Source organism: Alligator mississippiensis, chromosome 5 (genome assembly GCF_030867095.1).
Source record: "Alligator mississippiensis isolate rAllMis1 chromosome 5, rAllMis1, whole genome shotgun sequence".
Taxonomy (NCBI): Eukaryota; Metazoa; Chordata; order Crocodylia; family Alligatoridae; genus Alligator; species Alligator mississippiensis.
Genome location: NC_081828.1, coordinates 190928691 through 190943134, shown reverse-complemented (window position 1 = coordinate 190943134; position 14444 = coordinate 190928691). Strand labels below are relative to the sequence as shown.

The 14444-nt window shown below is 46.6% G+C and overlaps 2 long non-coding RNA genes across 5 annotated transcripts in view; one reads left to right on the top strand and one right to left on the bottom strand.

The window, feature by feature from the left end:
* Positions 1-14444, bottom strand: part of LOC132250947 (uncharacterized) — a 227778-nt gene that overhangs the window by 103205 nt on the left and 110129 nt on the right. Inside the window, exon 3 of the long non-coding RNA XR_009462694.1 lies at positions 8603-8763. This is a non-coding gene — a long non-coding RNA (uncharacterized LOC132250947). The remainder of the gene's footprint in view (positions 1-8602; positions 8764-14444) is intronic.
* Positions 1-14444, top strand: part of LOC109285871 (uncharacterized) — a 310547-nt gene that overhangs the window by 273297 nt on the left and 22806 nt on the right. The window lies entirely within an intron of this gene.

The window sequence follows — 14444 nt, the reverse complement described above, 5'->3', positions numbered from 1 at the left end:
GTGGACTTAGATGGCTGAACTAGTGCACCTTGCACTGGGATAAAATGGTTTATTCCAGGACGAATATGATGTCAGTTTGTAGGCTAAAACCATCATTTTATTGGTGTATTTGACCCTGGATTCTGATCTGCAGAAGTTGTAAACACACAGAACTACAACTGAAGTCAATAGGAGCTGTGCTTTGAATACATGGAGTATTGTATGACACTCAGGACACTGAAAAACCAGATTCTGGTTTTTTGAGACATCTCAAAATGGCTCAGTTTAATAGTATACTTAGTAGACAAAATTAGGAGATATTTCTGAACTTAATCTGTGCTTTAGTTCCCCATCTCTGAAGTGGGGATAACACCCATTAATCTAGTAGAGTGATTCATTTCATGTTTGGAACAGGACCAATCCAAATGGAAGCGTTTTATTTCATTTCCAGGAAGGGTGGGGCTTCCCTTTCTTAAAAAGATAAATCTAGCCATTCAAACTTGATATATTGTTTTGAAATTTAAAAAAATACTTAGTTTAAAAAATGCCATATTTATCCATTATTTCCACCTGAAACGATTCCCTGAATTTAGCAAATATTTGCAAATACCTTCTGAGTGTACCGTATCACAGCATTTTCAACAAATAAATCATCAGGGGGAAAAAAAAATCAACTCAACTGTGGTGCATTTTCTAGTGGCTGGGGGGGGGGGGGGACATTGTTTGGTTGGTTGGCTGTTTGAAGAGAACGGAAAAACCAAATTCCATTATGTGGCATAACCATTCAGGTCATCAGCAAAATTAAAAACTTCAGAGCCTACAGACCTCTGTTATTTGACTTAATGGAGTAAATGATATTGATCTTCCATATGTTGTGGGATGGGATGGTGCCAGAGGATTTCATAAATATTTGCTGTCACTAGTTGGGACTCTCCATTCCAGTGCCAGTGTCTTCAATTAGCCAGTCCTTGCTCGACTCCTCTGAAATCTCATTCCAAACTATGTCTTGATACTAGCACTTGCTAGGAATGATTTTCTTCCGATCTCAGCCTCCTCCCCCTACCAATTGCCTCTTGCCCCACCCATATGTGTATGTGTTCCTCATCAGACCTGTCCAATAGTGTAACTAGGGCAGAGCAAGCAGCGCACCCTCTCTGGGTGCTGGCTATGAAGGGGTGTCAGGATCCCCACCTCTGTCCCTCTACCCTCAGCAAAGGAGTCTTTGCTGTGGCAAGGAAAGCTCTGCACTGCTCCAGCCCACCACAAACTACGAAGTGCAGCGCCACAGCAAACATCGCATCCAGAGGACAAGTGGACTAAGCAGAATACTGCTCCCCCTACCCCCACTCTGATCTATTATGGTTGGCAAACCCTAACCATCTCCCTCTCCCCACTTTGCCCCCTGGACCTGGTTGTTCAGTAAGCTCCCTACACCACTCGATCTATCTCCTTGTAAGCCAGAGGCCTATCTTAAAGGATTAATGCCACAGCACAGTCCAGTTTCAACCTCTGACTCATAATGTATTGGCTACAATACAAAACATAAGTAAAATACCAAAATAAAAGCCTTCATTCTCCCTACAGTTCTTCAGCACACTTGAGATACTGGTTGGCTTTTATGAGGTTCAGACTCAGCTATCACCTAATCCCTGGTCTCCTCATCAGGGAGACAAGTGACTTGCCCTGTGACACTTCCTTCTACCTTTCACTCTAGGGCATGGGTGCCAGAGCATGGCACCTCAAGGCATTTTGCTTGGCTCGAGTGCCTTGGGGAAGACAACAGGGAAGGGGCCAAGGTTACATTGCCAAAACAAGGATCAGGCCCCTTGCAGCTCCCCCGCCATCCACCCTTGGCATGCCAACATCTTACAAGTTGCAGTTGCAGGTATTTTTGGCACTCTGCCCAAAAACATTGCTGACCCCTGCTCTATGGGTTTTGAGTCCCAGCCTCCTTACCCAGATAATCTAAATTTTACTCAATGAAAATCTAATTCCTAGTTCCCCTCTCATGCTACTGCCTTCTCTTCAGCCTTCAGTCCCACTGTCCCCCCTAAAGCTTTTTGTTCCAATTTGCTTTCTTGGTTTCCATTTCAGGTCTTTCTTCTGCCCTTTAGGTTTTTTATTCCATTTCTAGGCTACCTTCACCTAGCAGGATAGGGGGAAAATGAGAACTTAAGAGAGAATCTCTCCACTTCCAGTTCTGGATCTCTGTATCTCTCTGCAGCCCAGAGATAAAGGCCAAATTTCAGTTCCCTTATTCAGGCCCTAAAGGTTCTCGAAACACCACTTTGGGTTTTTTAAACATGACATGAAAAAACAATGTATTTTCGTCTACCTGTTTCTCAGAAAAAACAGAGCCATTTGGGTATTTAAAAAAAGGGCGCGGGTGGAGAAACAAAATCTGAGGAAAAAAAAAATCCATCATGAAAAATTTGCAACCTCTGCATACAATTGCAGAAACCAATCTTGCAAACATTAACTACAACTCTGGGTGCTTATTATAGTTTCTGATCTATGGCAGTATTTGGCCCCTCCCCTCATAGTCTCTCTAATAGTCTTGTAAGGGACTTTATCAAAGGCTTTTGAAGTTCAAATGTATTGTTTCAATCAATTATTTTATTCACTGTGTTATTGGCAGATGCAAAGAATTCTAATAGATTATTGAGACAGGATTAATTTACCATTTAATCCTAATGGTCATACTCTGTATAGATTAGATTTACTGAGGCGCTCTTAACTATGAGTTGACAACATTTTCTGTGCTGGTATCTCATATATATTTGCTTGGTACTCAAAATCATGGAGACAAGGACATTATAAATATCTAGACAGATTAATAATGTAGCACCAAAGAGGAACACAAGTCAGTTATTATTAATGCCAATATCAAATGCTATCTTGAGCAGCAGACAAGATCATTTCACTCTGCCTCAAGAAATTTAGAGCTCAATGAAGCCCCACACATGGAGTGGCCAACCTGGCCTTAGAGTCAAAACATTTAAAAGTGCTAAATAATCTGAAAAATGCACTATCTTTTCATTTTACTTTTAAATCAATGCTATTTCTCTCCTCTTTGACTTGGTAAAGAAAACGGACCTGGGCCCTTAGCATGGGGCAGTCAATTTATGTTGACTGACCTTGGTAGAAATAATTACAGAGCACCTTACCCAGAGTTGAACTAGAGGGATAGAAGCTAAAATGACAACCTAATATTGGAAAGAATTGATCAGTCTTCTTTCTCTCTCTCTCTCTGGAGCCTACTCAAAGCTCATTTATTGGAAAGATTGATGGCAAGGTAGAGACTGTGGGACTAGTACAGGCTCACTGTGCAATGCACTTAAATGATTAGGGAATATTGGACACCTTAGCTGGAGTCAGCTGTTTGTCCTTCAGTCTCAGAGTTGCAGAGTGCTGCCTGCCAGTTGTACATCAGAGCAGTTAAGCAGACCCTTAGATGAGCCATTTAGTATTGATGATAGTGCAGTAGTCCTGAGCTGATCAATAGCATCATTCCTTCTCTGCCTTGGCTAAGAGCTAAAGAGACTAGTTGGTGCATATGTGATGACTAGAATTTAATTATACATCAGATTGATTTTCAATTAGAACACAAGGGAGCTGTTTGCCAGAATTTGAAATTGGTGAGCAAGTCCCTGTCTCCTGAGCAACCTTTTCTTCTCCCCAGTTTCCTACCTCACATGGGAAAGTGCACAAACTATTATCAACCCTTCATCTATGAATGAACAACTTGTATGCTGATAGGCTATGAACAGACAGACATTACACATACACCTATTTAAGTGATCAGAAACTGGTTTAAACCTGTAACAGAACAGATGCTCAGTGAACATAAACCAGTTTGAAAATGGCTGAAACCGGTTTGAGATAAACCTGGTTAAATGTAGTATTAAACTTAACTGATTTGGGTCAAACAAGTTTATGCAATGTCTGTCCCAGACCTCTTGCTGGTTGAAGATAAACCAGACCCCCCCAGCATGCTCTCTGGGCTGGGCAGGGCTCTCTACTCCACAGCAGAGCTGGCCCCTCCCCTCTGCTCCCTGGCTGAAGCTCCCGCTAAGCAGGCAGTCCCCCATCCCTCACAGACACCTCTCAGCATTAGCTAGCAGACAATATGCTGGCTACCTCCGAGCTGTGGCACACAGGACATCAACAGATAGATGGTAATGTCCCTCTGGTTCCTTAATGGGGTGATAAACATGAGTTAGGGGTGATAAACATTCCCTGCTGGGCTGGTTGGGGGGTGGGGGGGACCCCTCCCTAATCAGAGCATCCTGCCAGCGTCTGGCTATGGCCGCCCTCCCCCCGCTCACCCCCAGCTCAGCTCTGTGGATTGGAAGGGAGGGCTGCAGTAGTGCCCCCGAGCTTCTAGCCTGAGCCACTGTAAGCATGTGCCTGCATTTCTGGAATGAAAAAGAAATGTCTATCCACCTCAAATCAGTTCAAGCTTTGCAGGTTGGACTAACCTGCAACGATTGACTCAATTCAGGCTCAGGCTTTTTGAATGTCTGTCCCTAGCCCCAGTGTTCATAGTTAGAAAATCAGCTCTTATTGAAGAGTGAGCTAAATCCAGGATGGAGGAGGAAATTTTTAAGCTCAGAAAAGTGGCTAATTATCATGTTCAAACTTTTTTCAGTGATTTTAAAGAAGGTGTTTTAGTGCTTACCTAGAAGAGGTAGAACATACTCTATAGGCAAGCTCTGTTGATTCTGAGCATAATGCTGCAGTGTTTTAAAACTGGGAATGCATGTGAGCAAAGATTTTATGAGCCAGCTAGTCTAAACTGTGTTTCAGGTAAAATTATGGAACTACTCTAAAGAGTACTTAGCAGGTAAGTCAGAAGCAGACAGAGTTTATGGAAGTTAGCTAAACCAATTTAATTCCTTTTGTTTTTTGGGATTTTTTTTGGTGTTCTTAAGACTTTGGGCATAATAGATTTTAGTAGGGCTTTTGTATTGTATTTGTATTATACATTACAACCGGTATATGAATGATAGATGTATAGTGCATAGCAAGTTGAATCATAAGATGGTATCAGTTAGGTTTTGCTGCTTGGACTACATTGCTTATTCTTCACTTATCTACATGTGCACTTTACTGCTGAATTAACTAATTAGCTTCACAGTAAAGTGTCACCATCTACACTTGTGGCACAATTAGGCCAGAGTAAACTAATTAACTCTGCTGTAGGATAGTACTGCCCAATACAAGTACTGTCCTATGACGGAGTTATTTAGTGCGCTGCAACGCATGCCTAGACAGTGACTGGGGCTGGCTGGAGCATGAGAGTGCTACAGTGTGGGGGGCTGCCTGCCAGCTAGCTCTGCACTATAGCATCCTCATGCCCCAGCTAACCCCTCCACAGCACACTGACCTGAGGCAAAGCAGCTCCGGGGCTGGCAGGCTAACCCCCTGGACCTCTTGCCAGCCAGGGCTCTGCTGCCCTAGCTCAATGTGCTGCAGCCCCAGGTACACATGTAAAATAACAACAACCTAAACACAGCTGAGTGAAGGACAAACTTACGAGCAATAAATGTGGGTTTGCAATTCCAGAAGATGAGAATCATTCCCAGCAAACAAAGCCAATAGCTTGTGTACAGGTTTCCCTCACCAACCATGGTTTTGCCAGCCACAGTTTTGAGTATCCACAGTTAATATTCTGTATACCATTTTGGCTACCACAGTATAAAGTTCTGAGTAACCATGGTTTTCCGTGGCCACATAGGCAGAGGGAGGGAAAAAAATTGGGGGGGGGGCTGAGCATGTGTGCAGTTCCCTCCAAGGTGAGAGAGTCTTCAGGGAAGGGATGGGAGGAGGGGATAGGATGGGAGGAGGGAGAGGGCCTGGGGGGAAGGCCTGGAGCAGTGAAGTGTGGATGCAGGGAACAGAGGCTAAGCCCAGCTGCAGCCTGCCCATGCCCCGTACAAAGATCGGAGGCCCACGTGCCCCGCCCCCCACTCCTTGGCTCGCCGGCACCGTGCCAGCTCTGGAGCAGCTGCTGGGCTGTGCTGAGATTGGGATTGGGGCCTGCTGTGCCTGCCCCTTCTCCAGCACCTGGGGTCATTGCCTGGGGCCCAGAGCCGGGGGCCGGACCAGGGCCAGCCTCTGCTGCACCACTGGGCCAGAGAGGACAGAGCCTCCAGGACCCCCATGCCTGCCCCAAGTCATCCATGGGAAGAGTCCAGCACAGGCTGGCAGCTCCTCCAGAGCTGGCGCAGTGCCAGGGAGCCGGGGGTAGGGGGGAAGGGAAGTGGGCTCCCAATCTTTGTACAGGGCAAGGGCCAGCTGCAGCTGTGCTCAGCCTCTGCTCCCTGTGTCCACATCTTGCTGCTGACTAGCCAGGGTCCCATCTGCAGGCTGCTGACTAGCCAATCACGCGCCACCAGAGACAGGCACAAAACTCTCCCACCCCACCATTCAGACAGGTGGGGGCAGGGAAACGCCACAGTGTGCTATAAGTAAAAATGATTTTTATACTCTATACTATACAGTATTCAAGTCCCTAACCCCCTTTTCCCCATAAGCCTTTAGATTTACCAACCGTGATTTTGACAACAACCGGAACCTAACCCCCACAGTTGGCAAGGGAAACCTGTATTATCATAATCTCACATATTCTCCAACACAACAGTTTTGAATTCTGCAGCAAGACCCCATATTTCTTTGGAAAATACTAGATCTGTATTTATTTCCCATCAAGCAAAGGCAGATCAATAATTCCTGAATTTGAGCAAACATACCACAAACTCATAAAAGTAGTTATCCTACAAGTAGTGAGGAGCCTAACTGAGCACAAAGCCTTGTTGCATAGTCTGAAATTCACATTGGCTAAGTACAGACGGTTAGAAAGCCTAAGGCTGAATTGATTCAATCTTTGCAGTTTACTCTAAGCTGCATAGATTGAACTGATAAGCAAGTGAACAGACATTTACTTTTGATTCTGGAAATGCAGCTACATGCCCGAAGTGACCCAGGCCAGAAGCTGGGGGGCACTAGAGCACGCCTCCCTACTCAGTTGGAGCAGACAGCTTGGGCCAAGGCTAGTCTACCCACCATGCAAGGGGGAGTTTGCAAGGGAGGTGCAATGCATCCTGAGATGCTGGAGGAGTGAGTTAACTTGAATCTGGAGGGGATCTGGAACAGAAGTCCTAGAAACTGATTTAACCCAAACCAGTTAAGTCTGATAATATATCCATCCAGGTTTATCTTAAACCAGGTTCTGTGTTAGGAATGTCTATACATGTGCCCAGGGGGACACTGAGATCAATAAGGGTGGGTTTTTTTGAGGGGGCAGGGGTTGTTTGTTTTTTGCCTTACTATGTACATCACAGGCTTCAGGAAAACTCAAGCAGATAAAACAGTGGGAGCATCTCTCTCAGCATTCCTGAGACCAACAGTTTATTATGTCACATCCACGCCTTATAAGCATATTTCCATGTTCTGAAAGCATTTTCACCACTGCAGATTGCAACCCAGTGACATTCATGCGCAGGGGCCCTGCACCACCCCTGTCCAGCCACAACATGCTATGATTAGGCCTCACAGTGCCCTCTGTGCCCCATCTACATGCAGGGCCATGGCTCATGGGGCTCCCCACAGATCTCTGGGGAGCCTCACAGGCCAGACAACATGGTGCTAGGGGATAGATCTGGCCCATGGGCCACAAGATGATCACCCCTGAGTTTACAGGTAACTGGTATACGGGGCATGGGGGCAGGGGGCATGTGCCCCTCCTAGACAGGGTCAACACCACCAGCACCATCTGCAGCCCACCACCAACACTGCCGGCAGAGTCTGCAGGCGCTCGCCAGCATTGCTCCTACTGCCACCGTCTGCGGATGCTTGTCAGCTCCGTCCCCATCACCAGAGACCTATACTAGGACCTATACTAGTTGAGTTTCTCAGTTAGACCCACCAGCATACCCAAGCCAAACTCACTTCTAGCAATGGCTTGTGTCTAGTCCTTCAGAGGGAGACAAAATAAACTGGAAGCAATATAATAAATTCAAGGTACAGGGGGAAAAGACAAAACAGAAATTCTTCCTGGCCCCAGCAGACAACTGGTAGAAGCCCTGAAGCATAGGATTGATACAGTATAATACAATGCAATAAGTGATGTAAGCATATTAAAAATTTAAGAGACAGAAGAATGAACAAGGGAAGGAAACTTAATCCAGCAAGAGTTATCATGACTATCCAACCCAATTTACACACACAAAACTCTAGAATTCCCTGTAATCTAATCTAAGGTACATTGACTCTCCTCTCATCTTCCAATGAATGTATTTTTTTTTTCAAATAGGACCCAAATCAGCAGAAAAAAACTTTATAATAGTGAGCAATCTCACTGAAACCCTGGGGGCACCTCACAGGAGTCAGCATTACAGCTGGTAGTAGGTACCTGTAGGAGCAGGCCTTTATTGTTAAATCTTTGAGGCTTGAGTTACATTTGCAACATCCAGCAGCTGAGTAGGAGAGGCATGAATAGTAAGAACATCTTGTCTGTCTGTGGACTTCTAAACACTACCAAGATCAGGTACACAAAGTTCAAGCAATCAATGGAATCCATCTTTAGAGCAGACATATGTGGCTGTAACAGATACTGTACCTTTTATGTGAAGGTGAGAAAAATCCACAATAGGAAGGTCTCAGATGAACTGAAGTCAGATGGGCTGTCACCATCAGTGCTTCACAGGGCTTTCTTATCTCTTTTGCTTCTGTTTCTTAGATTTCCCTTGAAAGCTTGATTTTGGCTTTGACATGTGGATGCTAGAACAAAAATGGAAATGTGTAATGTTTAGAGCAGGGAGTCACTTGAATTCTCTCTGAAACTAATGAAACAAAAAAGGAACTATAAATAAATTAACTTTCCTGAAAGATTAAGAGCACTTCATGATTAAAGTTTAGTTCTTCTCATGAGGATTAGGCCCATCATGGCAGTTTGTGTTTCCTGACATTTAGCACTCTGGGGTGTGAGAAGCGCACGGCATAATGAACATAACATTAGTGCAGTAGCAGTCCACTCCCTAAGGGAGACTCTCATTCAGCATTAGAGTGCTCATTAGAATATTTTCCCAGGCAATCCTAAACCAAGGATTAAGAAAAAGGATTTTCACAGAGCAACACGGCTGTGAAAAGAACAGACAACAGGATGTTTTGGTACATTGAGGTCCTGCATCAGCCTTCTCCTCTCCTTAGCAAATAGTGCTGCATTTAGGACAAAGAGCAAGTCATCCATTGCACAAGCACCCTGGGCAAAAAATTACAATTGAGTTTTACCTTGAAGAGTTTAGAGAAATTAGAAGCAGGCTAACCTCATATATTTGGAGCCTGAAAGATATAAACTAAGCCTCTTCTTCCTGCCCATGCCCTGGAGAGGACTACTAGGGCATAAAAATCACCAGCCTTCTCCTGCATCCTGTGTTCTGGAGACAGCCTACCAGAGCATGGGGCTTTCCCTGGCCTTGTCTTTTACCGTGCAGCACAACTGGTTCTGTTGCAAGTCCCCTGAACCCAACTTTCAGCATTTGGATTCAGGGCAGTAAAACAAGATAGCTCAGTTTGATGAGGAATGAGTTTACCTCCAAAACAGGCTCCCTCATGTGAACATTCAAGGAGCAACCTGACACAGAAACTACTCGAGCTTCTCTGGTACGCTGAGGTCATTTTTTGAAATGGGTTAACCGGGCAGTTTGCCTCCAGATAGGTGACATTTGCCACTCAGTTCTCCCCCCCCTGGCTCTTGGCAACCTCAAATGCAACTTGGACCAAAGCACATACATGCTGCCACATTCAGTGGGGAGCTGTGTGGTTGCAGTAGTGAAGCATCCTGCCATTGAAATCTAGGAAGATTACAGGACAAAAGAGAGGAAAGTGTCCAGTGTGCTACCACCAGTGGTGCTTCCAGGAAGCAGGATTATTAATGCTAATTCTCTATAACATTCACTAGTTCTGGTGTCAAAATTCTCCTCCTCTTCCACAAAAATTTTATGAGCCTGCCTCACTTTCCTTCTGAATTCTGATGTGCCAGATTCACTTCTTGTTCCATTCACTTCTAATCTTCCATGCATGACCATGTCTGTCTACTTATTCTTCATAATATCTGTTCTACATGTGCAATTCATGAGTCAGTTCATATATGAGAGGGCTTTCCTTTCTCCAGTTCTTACCTTACAATCTTTCCTCTGTATTATAGCCTAATTTGAATCTCTAGTTTGCAGCCTTTGTTTTCTTCCAGAACTTCCCTACTGCATTTCATATACAAAAGCACTTTTTTGTGTGTGCATCCATAGGTGACACGTGGGTGAGGGGAGCAGGCCGCAGGGTCACATGCCCCCTCAGATTTTCTGTACTAACAGCAGGGTGAAGTTGTGCCCCCCCCAGCACTTACACATTGTCTGTGTGCGCATCATTAACACTGCTGAGATGGTTGTTTCCCCTGATTTCCTTCCACCCCTGCCTATCTTATTTCCCTCTGGAAGAAAGCTGTGGTGCCCAAAACATTTCCTCTGTACCCAACCTCTCACTGACAAGTTTTCTTTGTGACACATAGTAGGGAAGACTCTTCATTAAACTTTTACGATATTGTATCCTAGGGAACCAGCCATTTTTAGTGTTATCAATGGTATTATTAGAATGAACATGATTATAAGGAGGTTTGATGGGCATCAGGAGCCAAGTTACAAATGTATTCACATCAAAGAGAGAGACAGAAAGTCTTGTAATGCAGGGCAGGAATAGATGACAGCATCCTGAAAATCACATACAGGAGTTCTTTTTAGCCTGATGTAATCAGGAGTAATAATAGGTTTTCTTTAGAAACCCAACCATGTTTTCTCCTTGCCAGTTTCAAGTTCTAGTGAAACGTTAATGTTCCCTTTGCCACCTTGTATATTCAGGCAGTTGAATAATTATTCCAAAATAATGTTTCCCAACCTCTGCTTACATGAAATCACTGCACGTCTGCATGCTGCCGGAGGAACAATCTGCACACACTAATCATTAAGGAAAATGAACAGACAAGATAAAATAGGCAACCGTGAAAATTAACCCAGCAAAAATTGATGTTTTTTCAACATCCCTGAATGTGCAAAGGCTACGTTACCAGCTTCAAGATATGGAAAGTGTGAGTTAACTAGGATCATGTAATCAACCCACAATTCTAAAGGCATGGCTTGACATGACTGGACATGAATCTGTCCTGAGGATGACTGAAGATAAGGTACACACACTGCAGCTGAAAACTATAATTACAAGTAGCTATAAACCAACTTCTATCCCACATGCTGCAAATCACATGGGGACACTTGGACTCCACCTCCTCTCCAGCCCTGCTTGTGCTAGGCTCATAAAACACTGCAACATGTCTGCTCTAGGGAAAACCAGCCTGGACCAGGAGATTAGATACCATCAAAAACAGCAATATTACTGCTCAAAGGCAGAACAGGACAGAGGAAGCACTAACTCTTGTAATAACTTCCATGCTGTATACCAGTAATTCTTTACCCCCAGGCCATCATGAAGTCAAGCTCCTCCAGTCAGAGGTGACCCGAGCAGGGTGCGGGGCCTGGGTCAAATCAGCCTGTGCGCGGCCCACCCCTGGACGCGAGGAAGCTGGCAGTGAATTCAACAGCGGGGGCGGGGAAGGATGCCAAGCAGCCAGAAGCACTGGATTCGGTAGCAGGGGGTGGGGGGTGCCGAGCAGCTGGATGTGAAGCCGGCAGCAGCACAGATTCTCCACGGCTGTTCCGCCCAGCTCCGCGGGGACCCCCAAAGCACAGGGCCTGGGGCAGTTGCCCTTTTTCGCCCCCTCCACCCTGGGACAGACCTTCCCCCAGTCTTCTTCAATCACCCCATGCACTGGGCACTAGAAAAGCAGGCAGACCTGGAACACGCTAGTGGATTTACTGCTGTGCAGATCCCACAGTCCAGCTATTGATCCCTAGGGAGTCTGAAACATTATGACTGAAATAGCCACTTCAGTGTAAATTGACCTATGGCTCCAGTTGCTTCTTTACTTCCCAAGGACCCCAATAAAATATATTCTGCCAAGTTTGCCTACTGAGGACTTAGTGTGTAGAAAAGAATTCTTGTCTGATGGCCATACACTCCAGGAAGGCCAATTTAGACTGGATATAAGAAAAAAGTTCTTTATGGTGCATGTGTCCAGGGTCTGGAACAAACTTCCACACGGGTGGTGCAAGCACCTACTCTGGATTCCTTCAAAAAACAGCTGGATTTATTTCTTGCTGGGGTCACTTGATCCCAGCTGACTTCCTGCCTATGGTGGGGGGGGGCTGGACCTGATGATCTCTTGAGGTCCCTTCCAGCCCCTAGTATCTATGAAATCTATACGAGGGACTAAGGGACTCTCCTACTTAGGGGACACCAAGTATGAAATTGCAATCAAGGATCTGACTTGTGATGCTACCCCGGTAAGGTCCAAGCTTTCTGATGCCACAATTATTCCTGCACCCTCCCCAAGTGCTACTCTAATCCCCTTCTCCTGCTCTGAATTATGTTCCCATTGTGCTGCCTACCCCCTCCCTGATCTACCATGTACCACACACAGAGGCTGCCCATGTACATATGCCACAGGTTGGCCACCCCTGTGCTACCCATCAAGTGGCCCCAATTACAGCAGGAATCTTTGGGTCAAAGGGCTTTTATGACACTGCGTGTGCACAGAGGGACGAGTGCACTGACACATTTCTGTTTGAAGCATGTCTGCACACTTAGGTTGGTGGGTGTGCTCAGCTCCTGCCCCCTACTCTGTGTTGGGACACCCTTTGCATCCCTTGATGATCACTTTGCACTGATATTGTAGAAAACACAATTAATCACAAGATAGAAACAGTGATACTCAGAAAATACTGGAAACTGGTGGAAAATTTGCTCATAATATACTTATCCACTTGGCCAGCAGAAACAGTGTCCTGGGGACACAGACCCCCTCTGAAAATTCAAGCATTCACAATGAAGTTATAGCATCTGACAAAGTAAGCTGTTGCCTACAAAAGCTCATGCCTCTGTGAACCGATTAGTTACTAAGAAGCCACCCTGCCCTGCCTTTTGCTTCAGAAAGTTACAACCTGTTTGCAGACAATGCAAGGAGAATGAAATTCACCCGGTATAGAGGCCACTTGCACCTATGTTGAACTCCAACTAGAGTTAAGCAGTGAAGAGTTCCTATGTAGGTCTTGTACGCACACGTGAATTTCAGCCTAGCATAATAAGTGAAATCAGCTGCACAAATTACAGACCATCTCCCCAACATACACAATCTAACATGAACATTCAAAGGGTGGCGGCGAAGCGCCCCCACAGGCGAGTGAGGGGGAGAAGAGGGGACCCACAGACCCTAGACCCCGAGAGCAAGCCCCAGGAGGGCATACATACCGACAGAGGGGCAGCGGGAGGAAGAGCCGCAGCCGCGTGAGCCACCATTACGCCGGCTCTGGCAACAGCTGTTCACCGCACGGCGAACAGCTGAGCCAATCCCAGCGGCCAGAGCGGCCGCTGCGGGAGGATTCAAAAATGCCGACAGGACAGGGAAAGAGGGAGAGCCAGGGGGAGAGAGTACGGGTGCGCGGCCCGTGCTGCAGGCTCTCACACGGAGCGTCGAGGACCCCGCCTGCGGGTCTCAAGCAAGCAGTATAGGCAGGAGTGGGACGCCTTTCGCCAGCAGCCAGGCGAGAGGCGATCAGAGAGTGCACGCCGAGGCACTCTCTCTGCTGCGTCCCAAAGCGACAGCCATACAGGAAGCAGGGGAGCGCCCTGCGGACGGGAGGAAAGGGGAGATAGCGGAGGCCCCAGGAGGGGGCTGGAACCAGGGGAAGCAACCACCAGCTCCCCCTGGTCCGGAGGAGTGTTATCTATAAGGGAGGAGAAAGGAGAAACCCCTATCTGCAGGAGAGGGGAACGACCGAGAACCGGGGAACCGGGCAGAGGCCATCATACTGGGCCCGGCAACACCTGAAGGACATCGCCCAGCGGCTGGCGTGTGGACGGGGTGTAGGAGAGGCGGAGCCCCGTGGATCACCACGTCCGATAACCGTGAGTACCACCGCCTATCGGGAGGCCCCACCCAGGATAAAGAGCTCCACTGGAGACCCCCTCCGAAGGTAATTGAGTACATCTAAGGCGTGGCAGGCGAGTTGAGGGGAGGGGCCACACCCCGATAGGTCAGACGGAGCGAGGCGCAGGCTCCACAGTGGTGCATTGGCCGGGAACTACATCATTCTCGTACGGTGGTGAAGGGACAGTGTCCCGACCCGGGACCCGACAGCGATGCAACAGCCCGCCCTCGCGCCCACAGACCTGCTTACGCAGGCTATCCAGGCCATAGGGCAGGTGCTGGCAGTGCAGCAACAACAGAGCGCACACCAGCAGGAGTGGATACAGCGAAATGCTACTTTATTTAAAATGCCCCGGATGACTAGGGAGGACGA